The sequence below is a fragment of the Rana temporaria genome, chromosome 5, assembly GCF_905171775.1.
Source record: "Rana temporaria chromosome 5, aRanTem1.1, whole genome shotgun sequence".
NCBI classification, from domain to species: Eukaryota; Metazoa; Chordata; class Amphibia; order Anura; family Ranidae; genus Rana; species Rana temporaria.
The window spans coordinates 229,559,594-229,580,292 of NC_053493.1; the positions used below are offsets into that span (position 1 = coordinate 229,559,594).

Consider the following 20,699-nt stretch of genomic DNA (forward strand, 5'->3'; position numbering starts at 1 on the left):
TTAGGCTTCTTTATTCTTGAAATGATTGGTTTTGATATTTTTGGTGTGACCCCTTAGGCCGAGTACTCACGAGCAGACATGTCCGATGAAACCGGTCCGCGGACCGTTTTCATCGGACATGTCTGCCCGGGGACTTCTGTTCGATGGCTGTACACACCATCGAACAGAAGTCCGCGCGTAAACAATACGCGGGGCGTGTCCGCGGTGTCGCCGCGTCGATGACGCGGTGTCGCTGCGACAATGACGCGGCGACGTGGGTGGCCTGCCTTTAAAATGCTTCCACGCATGCGTCAAAGTCATTCGACGCATGCGAGGGATGGCGGGTGGCCGGACATGTACGGTAGGTCTGTACAGACGACCGTACATGTCGGGGGGACAGGTTTCCAGCGGACTGTTTTAAAGCAAGTCCAGGAAACAGTTGTCCGCTGGAAACCTGTCCGATCCGCCCGAAAATGGTCCGCTCGGGCGTACACACGGCCAAACATGTCTGCTGAAACTGGTCCTCGGACCAGTTTCAGCAGACATGTTTGGTCGTGAGTACGGGGCCTTAGACCTTTCTTTTGATAGCATTCCTCTCATTTTCAAATTTAAAAAAAGGGTAAAATAAACCTTAATAGAATATTATAAGTAAATAAAAGGTTGTTATGTCACCAGAATGTTGCTGAGGAGTATTTGACAACATCTCTTATTTTTTTTTTTTTTTAATAACATTAACTATAATAACATTGATTGTGTTAGGGTCAATTTTGACCCATATATATTTACTAGAAAATAGCCAAAAGTCTTTTTTTTTTTTTAACATAAAACGTTCATAAACATCGAAAAGCAAGTAATAATACAAAATGTAGACTTGCAAGGTCAAACAAACAACACACAATCAAGCAAGGCAAACCAATAGAAATCAAGTACTAGTTTCAAAGCATTGTTGTGCAAGAACTTGCATGTGTTTGTGTGGGTGTTTTTAGATGCATGTGTGGCAAAAGCTGACACTTTTGGCGTGTTCTTTGCAGATACATTTTTTACAGTGGAAGCATAATGTGTATGTCTTTCTGTCCTTATTGCTGGGGCAGACCTGACACCTCTTTCTTTTATAATCAGATGGCATCACTGGAGTTGTGGCTGTGGCTGTGCTGGTTGATGTTGAGGCAAGGCTAGATGATGACGAGGATGCTGGCACTGATTCTCTTTGCGTTGTTGATGGTGAGGATGGAGTGCTTGATGAACTCTGCATCTGTCTGATCACGGCTGCAGCGATTGGATCTCGAGACACCCGTTTCCTTTCCTCAATGTGTGCCTTGACACACATTGAGGAAAGTGATGTGTGCCTCAATGTGTGCCTTGACAAGGGAACTTCCTAGCTCCTCGAGAAATATTCTCTGCTTGTTATTTTTTTTTTGTGTTCCAACCTGGGTGGATGTGGGTCCATAATACAAATGCATTGTATGCAGACACATCTAGGATGTTAGAATACACAGCCATTGGCCATCTCCTGGTCATTCGCTGACAAGTATAGGTAGCAGTCAGCTTGTCCACTCCTCCTTTGTTTTTATTGTAATCCAGGATAATTGTGGGTTTTTTGTCACTTCTTGATGACACAGCTGCATCTTTGTGAAAAGTGGACATAAGTATCACATTTTTTATTTTTTTGGACAATATGAAACAGTGGTGGTGTTTGTAAAAGCAAATTTTGAAGAAAGTGGAGCCCTGTCCTTCACCTGCAAAATTTCAGTGTGCAGCTCAGGTTTATTTTTTTTTATTGTGCCTACCATGGTGAGTTTCCTCCTGAGAAGTTCTTGTCCAAGGTCATAGCTGGTAAAAAAAATTGTCACACGTGATATTGTGACCCCGCAGTCCAGTAGTCAAATCAAGGACTACACGTTGTCCTTGTTTTTTCTCAGGGATGCCACTTTCGGGTTTGCCAGTGTAAATCTGTAGGTTCCATGCATAGCTTGTTTTTGCATCACTGGCTGCCCAGATTTTTATGCCGTATTTGCCTGGCTTACTGGGCATATACTGCCGGAAGGGGCAATTTCCACGGAAAGGGATCAAACGTTCATCTACTGTTACCTGAGGCCCAGGGTTAAACATTAGTGGAAGGAGCTGAACCCATTTCTCCCAGGCATCCCGTATGGGAGCAAGCTTGTCAGATTTTGCTCTAGTATCTCTGTTGTCAAATCTGAAAACTCTTGATATCATTCGAAAGGTGTGAAGTGTCATTGTTGCTGGGAAGATATATCTGCCTCTTGACTTGTCCCAGAGACTATCAGTGGCCTCATTATAGGATCTGTACACGCCAGCAAGAAGAAGAACACCAATATAAGCATCTAGGCATTCCTCATTTATGTCATTCCACATGTTGCCATGGACTTTTTTTCCTTCAAGGTTTGTCATTGCAATGATCACTTTTTTTAGTGACAATGGCATGAACAGTTCAAAACATGTTTTGATGTCACTTATTCTCGTCACAGCAAACCTTGTGATCCCAGGGGTCATTTTGATTACATCTGCAGCAGCTGCCCTGCCATGTAAATCAGGAGGTTCTGAACTCCAACAGATTTTACCACTTTTGGATTTGAATGTTTCAGCAGGAACAGCAGCAGGTTCAGCAGCAGGTTCAGCACTGGTGGCCTCTGCATCAGACTCATCAGATGTGTCTGTGTATTCTGGTTGATACTCTACTTCATCTTCTGCCTAAGAAACCTGCTCATCCATATCGCTATGCTGCTCTGTGTCCTCTGCCTCATTTTCATCCAAGATATAATCCAGTATTTGGCTTCCTGTAAATCTTCTCACTCTTGCATGCTGCATATTGGAGATGATTACTCTGCAAGTCAGCAACTCTGAAATGTATTGGTCCTATGTTTCTTTACTTTATTTAGAGAAGCAGACAAGCAGGCAAAGAGATAGGCCCCTCCCTAACTACAGCTCACAGGGTTGAGAGGTGATTGGCTGTCAGTGTTACTAAGCAGAGAGAGTGTTTGTGATTTCAGTTTTGGCACTTATTAGTGTCCAATAATCCTATATTATAACTGGGTCAGAATTGACCCTAACACCATAAACGTCTTAATTTTCACCACAGTATTTTATAATTTAGTGAAAAGGATTCTTTTTCTATTACATTGTTTAAATAGAGGTTCCTGACAAAGTAAAAAAATCTTGATGCAATAAACAAATTTATGTGATACTTATTGACATTCAAAACCTGAAAACGGGTCGGTTCTGACCCTAACACAAGAGGAGGATTAAGGGCCCTTCACCTCTTATTCGGTGCAAAATGCCAGGGCCCTACTAATAGGCTTCCCAAATTGGGACATTTGCCATACCTATAGGATTTAGATGTTGCCCTGTCCCCCGCAACTTGGAGAACTCTATCTATCTGATACCTTGTTAGAGTATCTCAGGGCCCAGAACCTACATTTTGGTATCTTGTTTTTTGACAGTTTATGTCTCATTCTATGACAATTTATTTCTATTGTTGGTCTGGATTCCTATCTTGCTACATTGCTGGCTTTGCATTTACTATACACCAGGTACTTTCATGATAGTTTTCTGCCTTACTGTGGTGTATAATCCCCTTGCTATCTAGCGGGTTTGCTACAGCAATATGTGTCATCCATGTATACGCATTGATCTGATACACATATACATCAGATTTGAAGCCTCTGTTTTTGAATGTCTGTCTAGTCTCGTGGGGTGTCCCTATACCCCTGGACACAGGCTTACCTGCACCTACCAGGTATTTTTCCTGAGTAAGCTAATATCTAGTGAAACGTGTTGACGAGCAAGCACAGAGGCGATATTGGATCAAACTTTTTCTACTAGACTTTTTATGGAGTTAATCTCTATACCTTAGAACTGCACTATTGGGTATCTGGTAACAGTGTCTATATAGGGTGTTGATTGTATGTTTTCATGTCTTTTAACTATGTTGCAATAAAATGTATAGTTTTTTAATCAGTTCTCCTCTCATTATGTGCCCACAAAGTCCACATATATTTTGAGTCTTTCAATCCTTACATATGGTTCCCAAATAGAGCAGAGAACAGAAAGGCAGCAGACAGATCCTTCCCAGTGTATACTGGCCTTTGCATGGGGTGGTTGCAAGTAGCTAATCTTGCCTAGGGTGCAAAATAGTCTAGCACCTGGCCTGACTGCAGTTGAAGCTGAGTGAGCTTATGAGCCAGGTGGCTCGGCATTTTCCAGTGTTTGTGTTCTGTTGAAGCTGGAGAAGATCTCCTGCGTGGGAAACTTTGTGTTGGACTATTGTTTTGCTTTCTGCTGTTTTCATAAAAGTGGCTACCAGGCCCTTAAAAATAGTTCCTGTCTGCCATGGACTGTATAAATGCATCTACAACAAGGGCTAACTCACCATCAAAGGACCTTCAACAATAAATAATTGATCCTTTTTGCTTCAAAAATTAAAACTGACTTTGATAGTTGTATATTTATGACAGTTGCAAATTATTCAATTTTAGCTGTTACTCTGTTGCCTTAATTAGAGTTCTCTGAAACACCATGCTTGCTCTTGGTTTTCACGTTTATTTATTCTTTCCCAATTACTTGGTAATAACCTCTTCAAACTAGCACACAACACCGTCTGGACAGAAGACATTTAATTACATTAAGAGAATAAATGCATTTTAATACATCTTTATATTCCATGCCATAATTTAAAAAAATCTGTTTAAAATACAGCCCAAATATCCGTGATTAGCCTATTTCTTCTCCACTGAGATTTACTTAAAATGTTCAATATGGCCTATTTATTACATTCAAGTCCACAGTCAATTCCACTATAAATGAGCATGCTTTTTTGTTTATACCGAATTCCATTTTATACATTTTGGAATAAGTGGTTTATGATTCATCATCATTAAAGAGGAACTACAGTCTGCTCACATAATTTGTAATAAAAACATATTTGTCATGCTGAAGCTTACCTCCAACCACTTTTGCATATTATTTTATATATACTGTGATTCTGTACTTGCCAAATATGCTGCAGAAATCTCCCTCCACTGAGTCTGGCTGCAAACATTTTAACTGTGGGAAGCTGAAGCTTCTGTCTGTTCACTTGGATTTGCACTGGATTTGCACAGGCACACCTCCAGCTCTGCAGCTTTCATTGGCCCGCTTATGACTCACTCCCCTTCTTTCCTGGTAAACGCTCACACAAGAGAGAGAGTTGTGCATAATGTCATAAGCCTAGGCTTTTTACCATAAAAGAAACAGGAAGTGGGCTGTATAAGGTATTTACTGGCAGAAAAAAAAATGTTTTACTATCAAAAGTTAAAACAACAAGATTTAATAGATGGAAAGATTAAAACATTACTGAAGTTCCGATTTAAGTGTAAAAGAAGACCCAGAACAGGTAGTTTTATGTTTATGGATGTTGTTTTTCATTTGTATTTTGAATTATACTGTGTTCATTTTTGCACTCAGTATATATCATAATTTATTGGTCATTTTGAGCATCGCACTTTTTTTACTCTAATGCCGCGTACAGACGGTTGTTTTTTGTGATGAAAAAAAACGTTGTTTTTGAAAACGTCATTTAAAATGACCGTGTGTGGGGAAAACGTTGTTTTATGTCTAAGACCGGGAAATACCGGGCTTGCCCAGTGACGTACGAGGGTGCGTCAGAGGGGGCGGGCTCACGTGACGGGTGGCCGCTTCCCCTATATAAGAAATGTCACAGCTCCAGCGCGTCATTCCGCTGGGCTGTGTCCAGCGGAGAGAGCAGCTGCCTGCTGCGCTCTGGACGGATGGATCTTCTCATCCCTGGACCGGGCCGCTGATCACCCGTCGCTGGAGAGATCATCCGTCGCTGGATAGAAGACCACGTTGGAGCGGGGGGCCGGGCCGAGAGTGGATTCACATCGCTGGATTTTTTTTTTTATTTATTAATAAAGGATTTTTTTCTATGGGGTCTGTGTGTTTTTTTTTTAACTATTTACACTTCCTTCATGAAATGGTAGAGGTACAGTGTACCCCATTACCAATTCACATGGGGGGGCCAGGATCTGGGGGTCCCCTTTGTTAAAGGGGTCTTCCAGATTCTGATAAGCCCCCCGCCCGCAGACCCCCACAACCACCGGGCAAGGGTTGTGGGGATGAGGCCCTTGTCCCCATCAACATGGGGACATCCTCCCCATGTTGAGGGCATGTGGCCTGGTGTGGTTCAGGAGAGAGGGGGGGGCGCACTCTGTCCCCCCCTCTTTTCTGCGGCCGGCCAGGTTAACGTGCTCGGATAAGGGTCTGGTGTGGATTTTTGGGGGAACTCCACGCCATTTTTTTTTAAATTTGGGGTGGAGTTCCCCTTAAAATCCACACCAGACCTGAAGGGTCTGGTATGGATATTTGGGGGGAACCCCACGTCATTTTTTTTAATTGATGGCGGGGTTCCCCTTAATATCCATATCAGACCTGAAGGGCCTGTTAATGGAATTTGGGGGATCCCCAGCTTTTTTATTTTTATTTTTTATGAATGAATCATCTCTGAATTGCCGACAATTCATTAGAACCGCAAAGCCGGTTTTAAATGCCTTTTTTTCTTTCAGAAATTACACTTTGTGCAGGGACAGTTCTATGTACGGGAAACATGCGCTTTTTCACATGCTGACTTTACACCCCCCCCAGGTACGAAATTTAAAGTAATATTACACTTTTATGGTTTCACTTTTAGCATTATTAAATTCCCTGCTCCTGAAAAAACGGCCGTTTTTAAAACTTTTTTTTGCATTGATACATTTTTCCTGGGACAGGACCCAGGTCCCCAAACACTTTTTAGGACAATAAATTGCATATTAGCCTTTAAAATTAACACTTTAGATTTCTCCCATAGACTTTAACAGGGTGTTCCGCGGCATTTTGAATTTGCCGCAAACACCCCTAATTGTTCATTGTTCGCCGAACAGGCAAACAGGCAATGTTCGAGTCGAACATGAGTTCGACTCAAACTCGAAGCTCATCCCTACTTAAGACCCACCTCTTCTGAAGCACCTGGACGAAATTGGACAAAGCGCCTTGAGAAAATTCAGTTTGCATTTGTAGCGCTATACACATTAGTCACTCACTCACTCACTCACTCACTTCTAATATATTCTGCAGGTTTGGTGCACTTTCAGAAAGCTCACCAAACTCGCAGGTAATAACAGAAGTCTATGGCTCAGTGCAGATAACCAGCAGGTAAACTGCTCTGCACCTGCTGGTCAGTTTGAAAGCAGTCCAGTAACCACTGCAGAACAGATATGCCCATATATTCACTGTGATTTTAGTAATAAACTGACCTTTAATAACAGTATTCTATTTTATTCCATCCCAGAGCAGGAGGTCACGGGCCACATCAGAGGGATCCAAGGGCCACATGTGGCCCCCGGGCCTCTGGTTGGGCACCCCTGATCTAAAGCCTAGCAGATTTTACAAGTACAAGCTTTTAGTGATGAAATGTTTGTAAGACCTGGTTCACACTACTGCGACTTCTGATGCAACTTACCTCACACAGACTATGGAAATCTCATTGTTTTTAATGGTGCCCATTCTAATAATCAATATGACTCAGAACAGTGTGATTTTCAAAATGGTTCCTGTGCTAGTTTCATGCAATTTACAGTGCGGCTTGGCCCCATAAATATTCAAAACCCCATCAAAGTCGCACCACATTATTACACTGTAAATTGCATCAAAGTCACATTGCAATAGCATGAACCAATCCTTAGCCTACATATCATCCCCAACTAAAAGAAGCAAGCAAGCGCTTTTAAATATGTTTAATAACATGTAATGGGGTCTGTAATGGTTGTATGTACTAAGCACATGAATTGCTGTGTGTGAGGAAAACATATTGTTTAGGTCACCAATCTCCCATGCCATTTTGTATCAGGAAACATAGCTCCTTTCTTCAGTTCATACAATAAACAAGCTGGTAGCTGATGCCAGAAGCTCCTCCTCCCCTTAGCCTGCATACTATAAAATTTATGGCATTGGAACATATCCCCACTGATGTTAGAGGAGAAAGCGATGATCAAAAACTTTTACAACTAGAATCACATTGGATTCACCTTTAAAAAGCCACAGGTTATCCTGGGCTAACTGAACTGTTAAGTTTCAAACCTTTTTTGTAGAAAGCATTATATAGTTATTTGAATTATTCCGCCACCGCCTTGACCTATTAACTCTTTTCTTTCCAACCCCTTACCCCAGTGTTGCCTTTGAGCATATGGACGCCCAGAGCATTTGTTCCAGTTTTCTGGCCAAGTGCCCGGGTCACTGCGCTGTTTATGCGCTCCGCGGCATCTCCCCCTCTCCCTTCCCATCTTCTGCTTGTCTCCAAATGCTCACCATCAACCTGAGAGGGACTTTCTCCCTCCGACCACCAGAGGGAGCTTTATTGCCCTCTCTGGGGGCGGGCTTTGGGATCTAGCAGTGTCGGGCTGCGCGGCGGATGTGACGTGGTTTGCGCATTCACGGTACAGTCTTTTCGTCCGCATCTGGCCTTATTGGCCGGATGGGGGGTATTTAAGGCCACCTCTTCCAGCTATTGCCATTTGAAAGCGCATATTGAGTGCTTTATGCTATTGAACTAATTTAGCTGTTTCGTATATTGCAAGTCCTTTTTTGATTTGCCTGCTTCTTTTTGCCCTTCTTTTCTGGCTTGTTAAAAGCCTTAGAGACAAGTGCCGGCGTGCACAGATAGCTTACATCCCTGAGTATTGAGTTCATTGCAAAACCCTGTTCACACAGATTTTTATTATTATTTTTATTTTGGGGGATTTTTTTCCTATTTCTGACATTAAAAGAAAATAAACACATTTTATTTCTATAGTTATACCTCTTGGTCTCTTTGGCACAGGCAGATATTTTTGACTCACATAGTGATTTGATCTTAATACACAATACTTCAAGAGACTTGGGTAAGCAACATTGTCGTCAGATTGAATGTGCACATGTATGTATACAATTGTCATGTATTGAAAAACAAACTACTAATAGGAGTGAATAAAGGATTGTGAATATACATTATATAATTTTAAATAGATTTTTGACGTGATTAATATATGTACATGTTTTTTCTCAATAGAAGGCTTGCACCTCTAATGGACAGCATCCCCTGAAGAAGCCCAAAGTATGGGAGAAACATGTTGGGAACTCCATTCTACAGCGCTGTATCCATGACATTGTATTTAAACATACTTGTCAATTGTTTTAAAAAAAAAATATTCTGTCTTAAAATTAAAAAAAATATTTCAAATTCTGATATCATTCTGATATCACTGGACCTTATTCTGCACCTTAAAAATCCCATTAAATTCCTCTTTATTGGAGTTGAGCGGACACCTGGATGTTCAGGTTCGGACCCAAACCCGAACTTTAAAAAAAAAAAACCTTTAGGTCTGGTATGGATATTAAGGGGAACCCCGCCGTCAATTTAAAAAAAAAATTGTGTCACGTGACGCGTGGCCCGCCTCCCCTATAAAAGAAACGTCAAAGCATCGGCGCGTCATTCGCTGAGCTGTGCTCTGAATGGATGGACGTTCTCATCGCTGGACCAATTGCTGGAGACATCACCTGTCGCTGGAGAGATCACCCGACGCTGGATAGAGACAACGATGGAGCAGCGAGCAGCATCGATCGTCTATTTTCACCGCTGCATTTTTATTTGGTTTAACCACTTGCCGCCCGCCAATGACAGATTGATGTCGGCAAAGTGGTTGTAGAATCCTGACTGGACGTCATATGACGTCCTCAGGATTCTATGCCGCTGCGCGCCCCCGGGGGCGCGCATCGCGGCGATCGTTGTTGCGGGGTGTCAGTCTGACACCCCGCAACACCGATCTCGGTAAAGAGTCTCTCACGGAGACTCTTTACCACGTGATCAGCCATGTCGAATCACGGCTGATCACGATGTAAACAGGAAGAGCCGTTGATGGCTCTTCCTCACTCGCGTCTGCCAGACGCGAGTAGAGGAGAGCCGATCGGCGGCTCTCCTGACAGGGGGGGTTCGCGCTGATTGTTTATCAGCGCAGCCCCCCCTCGGATCGCCACATGGACCACCAGGGATGCCCACCCTGGACCACCAGGGAAGGGCAGATGAAAAAAAAAAAGCTAAAAAAAAAAAAAGGCTAAAAAAAAAAAAAAAAAAGCATTTAAAAAAAAAAAGATGCCAATCAGTGCCCACAAATGGGCCCTGACTGGCAACATAGGTAAATCAGTGTTGCCCCAGTGTCCATCAGTGCCACCCCACATTGTCCATCAGTGCCACTCTACAGTGTCCATCAGTGCCACCCCACAGTGCCCATCCATGCCCAGTGCCCACCTATCAGTGCCCATCTGTGCCACCCATAAGTAGCCATCAGTGCCACCCATAAGTGCCGCCCATGAGTGCCCATCTGTGCCGCCTATGAGTGCCCAGTGCCGCCTATGAGTGCCCATCAGTGCCGCCCATGAGTGCCCATCAGTGCCGCCTATGTGTGCCCATCAGTGCCGCCTATGTGTGCCCATCAGTGCCGCATACAAGCGCCGCCAATCAGTACCACCTCATCTGTGCCCGTCAGTACTACCTCATCGATGTCCATCAGTGCCATCTCATCGGTGCCCATCAGTGCCGCCATATCAGTGCCCGTAATTGAAAGAGAAAACTTACTTATTTACAAAAAAAATTAGAGAAAAAAATAAAAACGTATTTTTTTTTCAAAATTTTCAGTCTTTTTTTAGTTGTTGCGCAAAAAAAAAATCGCAGAGGTGATCAAATACCACCAAAAGAAGGCTCTATTTGTGGGGAAAAAAAGGACACCAATTTTGTTTGGGTACAGTGTAGCATGACCGCGCAATTGCCATTCAAAGTGCGACAGTGCTGAAAGCTGAAAATTGGCTTGGGCGGGAAGGTGTATACGTGCCCGGTATGGAAGTGGTTAATTAATAAAGTAATTTGTTTTACGGTGTGTGTGTTTTTTTTTCTGAAAACTACTATTTACACTTCCTTCGTGAAATGGTAGGGGTACAGTGTACCCCATTACCATTTCACACAGGGGGGGCAGGATCTGGCAGTTCCCTTTGTTAAAGGGGTCTTCCAGATTCTGATAAGCCCCCTGCCCGCATACCCCCACAACCACCGGGCAAGGGTTGTGGGGATGAGACCCTTGTCCCCATCAATATGGGGACAAGGTACTTTGGGGGGCACCCCAAAGCACCCTCCCAATGTTGAGGGCATGTGGCCTGGTGCGGTTCAGGAGAGGGGGGGGCGCACTCTGTCCCCCCCTCTTTTCTGCGGCCGGCCAGGTCAACGTGCTCGGATAAGGGGTCTGGTGTGGATTTTAGGGGGAACTCCACGCCATTTTTTTTTTATTTGGGGTGGAGTTCCCCTTAAAATCCACACCAGACCTGAAGGGTCTGGTTATGGATATTTAGGGGGAACCCTACGTATTTTTTTTTTAATTGACGGCGGGGTTCCCCTTAATATCCATACCAGACCTAAAGGGTCTGGTTATTGAATTTGGGGGGACCTCCGAGCATGTTTTTTTCCCGAACTCCGAACCCAGACCCGAACTTTCAGCAATTATTCGGGTTCGGGTCTGGGTTCGGGAAAAACCCAAAGTCCGTACCGAAACTTTACAGTTCGGGTTCACTCAACTCTACTCTTTATCCATTCAATTAAGGGAAGTAGGATGAAGGAAAAAAGCTGGGACAGCCGCACTCCAAAAAAACTCCTCCTTTAATTAAAAATCACAAAATACATGTCACAGCAAAAAACAGCACAACAAAAGTAAAGCTGACGTTTCGCACTATGCCTTAGTGCTTCTTCATAGCTAGTGTGTAAACAGTAAAATGAGTGAATATATACCTTACAACCCAATGAGTGGTAGGGGGCTCTGGAAACAATTAAGTTAAACAGGGTCCCCTGTGAAGTTTGGGTGTGTCTCGACAGACAATCAGAGAGTGTCTCATGTGGACTATGTCTCATGCAAATTCATAGTGAATAGTGAACATTGGATAAAATGATGTGTTGACCCAATAGAGAAGTGGGGTGCAGAAAAATGTGAAAGAGAGTGTAGGAGTATGTGTAAGTGTGAAGAAATATATTTGAGTGTAAGAGAAGTGAATTGAAGTGGACAGGAAATGGAATGATATGTGTAAAACATGTATAACTTGTATAAGTAACAAATAAAATGAAATTAAGAAAACAAAAAATATGATATGAATTGAAGTGCGATAAAGTAAAGTGAAATTAATTAAAAAAGAAGAAAGAAAAACAAATAAAAAGTGAAATGGGGAAAAAAGGGGAAAAAATAGGGGTGAATATGACGGTGAACCATATAAAGGACGATGCATAAACCATAAAATAATATGGTGTAATGTAGTGAACAAAAAATGCCTAAAGATTGAGCATAGTGTAAAGGTGCACCTTAATTCTAATGGTCTTATTTGTTTTATAGTATATTAACTTGTGTTTTTTTTATTATTTTTATGATTATTATTATTATATTATTTTTGTTTTTTGTATTTTTGTTGCCTGTATGTGTTTGTGTACTTACTCATTATTGAAATAATAACTGAGACACCGGGCATCTATCTGGACTGGTTAAACATTCATTGTAAGCTGAACCATTAATACAAAGACAAAAACAAAAGCAAAAAGATGTGAACATGTGTGGCCGTTTATAGAAGAGTTCTAAAATATCCTAAAAATCAGTAAATGAGTAAACATGCAGAGTAGTATGGAATGATAGTAAAAAAGAGGCACTTGAAATGTCGGGAAGTGTCAATGTGGCTATATGAGGCTAATGAAAAATAACCGCTATTAGCGGACAATTGACAACATGTGAACCTCAATCTAAATAGAGAAACTCTCTAGAGAATGATAGCGATCAGGGTACGGACACACACTCCATGCCCATACCCTGATCGCTATCATTCTCTAGAGAGATTCTCTATTTAGAATGAGGTTCACATGTTGGCAATTGTGCGCTAATAGCGGTTATTTTTCATTAGCCTCATATAGCCACATTGACACTTCCCGACATTTCAAGTGCCTCTTTTTTACTATCATTCCATACTACTCTGCATGTTTACTCATTTACTGATTTTTAGGATATTTTAGAACTCTTCTATAAACGGCCACACATGTTCACATCTTTTTGCTTTTGTTTTTGTCTTTGTATTAATGGTTCAGCTTACAATGAATGTTTAACCAGTCCAGATAGATGCCCGGTGTCTCAGTTATTATTTCAATAATGAGTAAGTACACAAACACATACAGGCAACAAAAATACAAAAAACAAAAATAATATAATAATAATAATCATAAAAATAATAAAAAAACACAAGTTAATATACTATAAAACAAATAAGACCATTAGAATTAAGGTGCACCTTTACACTATGCTCAATCTTTAGGCATTTTTTGTTCACTACATTACACCATATTATTTTATGGTTTATGCATCGTCCTTTATATGGTTCACCGTCATATTCACCCCTATTTTTTCCCCTTTTTTCCCCATTTCACTTTTTATTTGTTTTTCTTTCTTCTTTTTTAATTAATTTCACTTTACTTTATCACACTTCAATTCATATCATATTTTTTGTTTTCTTAATTTCATTTTATTTGTTACTTATACAAGTTATACATGTTTTACACATATCATTCCATTTTCTGTCCACTTCAATTCACTTCTCTTACACTCAAATATATTTCTTCACACTTACACATACTCCTACACTCTCTTTCACATTTTTCTGCACCCCACTTCTCTATTGGGTCAACACATCATTTTATCCAATGTTCACTATTCACTATGAATTTGCATGAGACATAGTCCACATGAGACACTCTCTGATTGTCTGTCGAGACACACCCAAACTTCACAGGGGACCCTGTTTAACCACTTCCATACCAGGTACTTACGCAGCTTCCCGCCCAAGCCAATTTTCAGCTTTCAGCACTGTCGCACTTTGAATGGCAATTGCGCGGTCATGCTACACTGTACCCAAACAAAATTGGCGTCCTTTTTTCCCCACAAATAGAGCTTTCTTTTGGTGGTATTCGATCACCTCTGCGATTTTTTTTTTTGCGCAACAACTAAAAAAAGGCTGAAAATTTGGAAAAAAAATTACGTTATTATTTTTTTCTGTTAATTTTTTTGTAAATAAGTTTTCTCTTTCAATTACGGGCACTGATATGGCGGCACTAATGGGCACCGATGAGATGGCACTGATGGACATCGATGAGGTAGTACTGACGGGCACAGATGAGGTGGCACTGATTGGCGGCGCTGGTATGCGACACTGATGGGCACACATAGGCGGCACTGATGGGCACACATAGGCGGCACTGATAGGCACACATAGGCGGCACTGATGGGCACACATAGGCGGCACTGATGGGCACACATAGGCGGCACTGATGGACACACATAGGCGGCACTGGGCACTCATAGGCGGCACAGATGGGCACTCATGGGCGGCACTGATGGATACTTATGGGTGGCACAGATGGGCACTGATAGGTGGGCACTGGGCATGGATGGGCACTGTGGGGTGGCACTGATGGACACTGGGGTGGCGCTGATGGACACTGGGGTGGCGCTGATGGACACTGGGGTGGCAGCACTGATTTTTGCCAGGTTGCCAGTCAGTGCCCATTTGTGGGCACTGACTGGCATCTTTTTTTTTTCTTTATGCTTTTTTTTTATTTATTTATTTATTTATTATTTTTTTTTTTTTTCTGTCATTTTTTTTTTTTTTGCCCACCCTGGTGCTCCAGGGTGGGCATCCCTGGTGGTCCAGTGTGGCGATCCGAGGGGGGGCTGCGCTGATAAACAATCAGCGCTAACCCCCCCTGTCAGGAGAGCCGCCGATCGGCTATCCTCTACTCGCGTCTGTCAGACGCGAGTGAGGAAGAGCCATCGACGGCTCTTCCTGTTTACATCGTGATCAGCCGTGGTTGGACACGGCTGATCACGTGGTAAAGAGTCTCCGCCGGAGGCTCTTTACCGAGATCGGAGATGCAGGGTGTCAGACTGACACCCCGCATCACCGATCGCCGCGATGCGCGCCCCCACGGGCGCTCGCGGCATGAAATCGTGCAGGACGTTCTAGAACGTCCTGTCAGGATTTCATAACCACTTCCCGGACGTAAATCGGCCATAGGCCGGGCGGGAAGTGGTTAACTTAATTGTTTCCAGAGCCCCCTACCACTCATTGGGTTGTAAGGTATATATTCACTCATTTTACTGTTTACACACTAGCTATGAAGAAGCACTAAGGCATAGTGCGAAACGTCAGCTTTTCTTTTGTTGTGCTGTTTTTTGCTGTGGCATGTATTTTGTGATTTTTAATTAAAGGAGGAGTTTTTTTGGAGTGCGGCTGTCCCAGCTTTTTTCCTTCATCCTAACCTGCATTTTGATTGCACTGCCTGCACCCTTGGCTCGGACCACAGGAATCAGATTACCTGGTTCTCTTTGAGCGGTTACCCACTCTCTCAATTAAGGGAAGTGGTGCTAATAACAAGTTGGTTTGCCTGTGGATATTAAATCCTTTCTTCTTATCAGATTCTTAAGGGGACAGATGTAGATCCTCTCACGCCTTCATTATATTGTAACCTCTGGAATAATGACAGTACTGCCAGAATAAGGACATGTTTACCTCCATCAGTTAATTAGTAATGTTTAAAGTCTAAACACACCCATATTGGACAATATAGGGAGCCAACAAGGCACATTAACCATGCTAGGTAAAGTAGACATTCAAACCCTGTCATATCTATATTAATTCTGAAGGTAATTTAATGCTGGTCAATAATATGCATGTAGTATGTAGGTATTAAAAAATATTAATACCTACTGTATAGACAAATCAATCTGTGGCATGATCATAAACACAGAGACATCCCATGACCACCCCTCAGCCTTTTGATTGATCAGAACTTTTCTGACAACACCCTCCTTACCAACAAGAAAATGGGACTCCTTTTTATTTCTCTGTTGTCTCTAATGCTCTAATGCAAACCTAGGCTCCATTCACACCCAAGCAATCTGCAGCGATAGCTGCTGCAGCTCATTTAAAAAAAAAAAAAAGTTTTGTTTCTTAGTGGAGCTTTACCATTAGTGGCAGCCCATCCACAAGGAGCCCACAGGTGTAACCCCCCCCCCCCCCCCCCAGAAGTCACCAAAAAGGGCCCTTAAAAAAAAAAAAAAAGGAGAAATGTCTCTTAAGTGCACTGTGTTCGGGCAACAGAAGTATAGTTTTTGTAGATTTTTTTTTATATATTTGCCTGTTCAAAACGAAATTAGGCTGAATGGTTTGCAGCTATTTTATAATACACTAAAACATATAAGAATTCTCCCACGCTATCACTTAAAGTGGAACATTACTGAATGCTGCAGACGCCGGTAAGCTGATCCATAGCTAATGAGGTAAATATAGTGTAAAGGTGGTACTGCGCTATCAAGTTATAATGTAATCAAGTAATGTGATAAATAGTAAAATAAATATGGACAAGTGTAAATACAACGATGATAATATCTTCCCACAATAGAATTGCCAAGTGCCATACTTAACATACAAATATAGCATCCACCAACATCATGAAAGTGCAGTGGTTAATGTGATATACATAACAAATGCAACGATCAATAAATAAACGTCCAACAGACAGACACTACAGGTCTAATGAATATTGTGCAATGAGTGACTTAGTGAATAAAGTGACTTGTGCGTTCTCCTTTTCTCCTTCCCATTGTGGGTGCAAGCCTCTCACCTTAATACTATAAAGGTAACAGCAAAAGATGGATGGCTCTCTCTTTAACCACATAAGCCCTGGACCATTATGCATGTAAAGGACCTGGCCCCTTTTTGCGATTCGGGAACACTGCATCGCTTTAACTGACAATTGCACAGTCGTGCGACGTGGCTCCCAAACAAAATTAGCATCCTTTTTTTCCCACAAATAGAGCTTTCTTTTGGTGGTATTTGATCACCTTTTACAGTTTTTATTTTTTGTGCTATAAACAAAAATAGAGCGACAATTTTGAAAAATTTCAATATTTTTTACTTTTTGTTATAATAAATATCCCCAAAAAATATATATATATATATATAAAAAAAAACATGTTTTTTCCTCAGTTTAGGCCGATACGTATTCTTCTACATATTTTTTTTAAAAAAATAAAAAAAACGCAATAAGCATTTATTGATTGGTTTGTGCAAAAGTTATAGGGCCAGATTCAGGTAGATCCGCGCAATATTTGCGTGGGCAAAGGGCAATGAAATTTGCTCTGCGCCCACGCAAATATTTTGATATGCCCGCGATTCACGGAGTAGTAGCTCCGTAAATTGCGCGGGCGCTATGCTAAATAGCCCGGCGTAAGGGTGCCTAATGTAAATGATCCCGCCGGGGGCGGGAATCATTTAAATTAGGCGCGCTCCCGCGCCGAGCGAACAGCGCATGCTCCGTCGGGAAACTTTCCCGACGTGCATTGCGGCAAATGACGTCGCAAGGACGTCATTTGCTTCTAAGTGAACGTGAATGGCGTCCAGCGACATTCACGAATCACTTACGTAAACGACGTGAAATTTAAATTTCACGAGCGGGAAGGGCGGCTATACTTTAGCATTGGCTGCCCCTGCTATAGCAGGAGCAACTTGCGCTAAAGTCGCCGTATGGAAACTCCGTACCTTGCGTGCGCAGGGCCCGCGCAACTTTTGTGAATCGGTGGTAGTATGCAATTTGCATACTATACGCCGATCACAATGGCCGCGCCCCCTAGCGGACAACGCAAGAATGCAGCCTGAGATATGAAGGCATAAGGAGGCTTATGCCTGTCATATCCTAGGCTGCAGTCCGCGTAGCGATGTTCCTGAATCAGGGGCATTCGCTACGCGGGAGCAAAACAGCTATTGCGCCTCGCATCCTATGGTTGCTTGGGCGCAATAGCTTCTTGAATCTGGGCCATAGCGTTTACAAAATAGGGGATAGTTTTATGGAATTTTTATTAATATTTTTTTTTACTAGTAATGGCGGCGATCAGTGATTTTTTTTCGTGACTGCAACATTATAGCGGACACATCGGACACTTTTGACAAATTTTTGGGACCATTGACATTTTCACAGCGAAAAGTGCTATAAAAATGCACTGTTACTGTGAAAATGACACTGGCAGTGAAGGGGTTAACCAGGAGGCGGTGCTGTAGGGGTTAATTGTGCCCTAAGGGAGTGTTCTTACTGTGGGGGGCGTGGCTGTGCGTGTGATGTCAATGATCGTCGTTTCCTAACACAGGGAACAGACGATCACTGACAGCCACACTAGGAAGCACAGGGAGTGGTTTGTTTACACTTACCTGTCCCCGTTCTTCCTCTCTGTGACACGATCGTGGGACACCGGCGGCGATCGGGTCTGCTGTTCCCACGGGGACGGTCACTGGGGAGAGGACCGGGTCGCGAGCGTGCCGCCGGTGGGGCGCTGAACGACCCAAGGCTGGGCTCTTAAAGGGGACGTACATGTACGTCCTTGTGCCCAGCCGTGCCATTTAGTCGATGTATATCGTCATGCGGCGGTCCTCAAGTGGTTAAGATCTGTGGATCTCCACTTGTTTCAAAGGGTCCTACAGAAGTATGTATGCATATGTGCATAATTTCACTGTGACTTTGTAAGGTGAAGTTAGGAAAGAAGGGCCAGATTCACGTAGAGCGGCGCAAATTAAGTTACTCCAAACGTATGTCATTTAAGTTACGGCGCCTTAATTTTATGACGTAAGTGCCATATCCACAGCGCATTTGCGCCCAAATGTGTGCCAGCGTAACTTATATACCGAGGCATAAGGCGGGGTTATTGCAAGTGGGAAGGAAGTGGGCGTGCTCCATTGAAATGAGCCGTGACCCCATGCAAATGAAGGGCCGGCCGTACTGCGCATGCGCGCACGAATCTGCACCTCACTGGGCATGTGCAGAACTCGGCTCGGCGCAATCAGTGAGATAGAAAAAAGGCCAAGCGTACTTAGTTTGAGAATCGCCCTGTGTATAAATAGCCCCAGACAAACGCCCTCCCCTTGCAAAAGTACATCCCTTTGTTCCCCTTCCTAAAGTGTCTTTTGCTCTGTTGTCTGTGGCTGTTTGTTGGTGAGTGTAGTGTTATATTAAAGATTTATTGTAGTAGGAGGTTGTAGTAGGTGTGTGTATTTTGTGAGTGTTTTTTGTGTCTGTATCTTCTGTGTTTTTTGTTTGAATCTGTATTAGCTGTCTGCTTGTGTTTTTGTTTTTTTGCTGTCTGATTTTTGTGTGAGTTTGTTCTGTGTCTTTTTGGCTGTCTGTTCTGTGTCTTTTTGGCTGTCTGTTCTGTGTCTTTTTGTCTGTTTGTTCTGTGTGTTTTTGTGTTTGTTTGTTCTGTTTGAAATTTGTGTCTGTTTGTTGCTGAGTGCTGTGTTGTGAGATGGCACCTAAAAGAAGGAAATTAAACTTCTCGGTGCGAGAGAAGCACTTGCTGGCCAGGGCGATCACCCAATTTGGGCGATATTTGCATGGCCCTGACAGCCGGGACGTCCCCCCGGCCAGGAAGAGGGCAATAATCCAAGAGATTACGGATTGGATCAATGCGGAGGGGGGGAGACGAGGACCCCCAGTGGGATTCAGAAGAAGATCAATGATCTGAGGAGTTTGGTCCGTGACAAGATGGCTAAGCAAGCAGCCCATGCCAGGGGCACTGGAGGAGGCCCGCCCTGCTCCGTAAGGTGGACTGAAGAGGAACTTGCGGTGGCCCGGTGCATCCACAGCCAGCAAGTGGTGAGCCTGCCTGGCTTTGAATCTGATGATCCTGTGAGGACAGGTAATTTTTTTTTTATTTCCATCTGGTGAGTAGCATGTGGGGGGGGGGGAGGGAATATGTGCCAAGTGTGTGGATCCTCCAACCTGTGTATGTTTTGTATCCTCCACAGATGGCCAGGAGGTTGCTGGGCCATCTGGCCAGGAGGTTGCTGGGCCATCAGGCCAGGAGGTTGCTGGGCCATCAGGCCAGGCTACACCACCCCCAGGACAACAGGCTGCTGAGGAGCCCCAAGAAAGGCCGGAGTGCCCAGGGCAGGGGAGTGCCCACAACTCCCCTCATGAGGAGGTTCAGGGGGAGGAGGATGAGGGGGGGAGGTTGAGGATGATCCGATGGAGCTTGCCTGAGAAGTGATGTTGTGTTGGGATCAGGATTCCCTTGCGCCTGACAGCAGTCAGGCCACCATCAGGGGTAGTCCCTCCCACTCCTCCCCCAACAGGGCTGCCCCCCCAGGGGAATGCCCTGCTCCCAGGCCACAAGCCTCATCTGGAGGCAGTCAGGCCACCATCAGGGGTAGTCCCTCCCACTCCTCCCCCAACAGGGCTGCCCCCCCAGGGGGCTCCCCTCCTCCCAGGCCACAAGCCTCAACTTCAGGCAGGAAGGGCACACAGAAGACCAGGGGGGTGGCCGAGTTCCTGCCTGCAAATCTGCAGAGGGACCAGGCTCGTCAGACACAACATCTGGGTTAGGTCAGCCTGACTTTGGCCCAGGTGGAGCAGAGCCTGGCCTCCATCAATGATTCTGTCAGTGAGGTCAGCACAAATTGTTTGGCTTTTATAAATTGTTTTTCTGAGCTGCAGGCCGCCACAACAGGTGTGGCCCTTGAGGTGACTGCCCTGACCCAGGCTGTCCAGGACAACACCCAGGCTGTCCAGGTCAATACGG

The 20,699-nt window shown here is 43.6% G+C and overlaps 1 pseudogene; it reads right to left on the reverse strand.

The window, feature by feature from the left end:
* Positions 1-1,283: 1,283 nt before the first annotated feature.
* LOC120941202 overlaps positions 1,284-20,699 on the reverse strand; it is a 56,168-nt pseudogene continuing 36,752 nt past the window's right edge.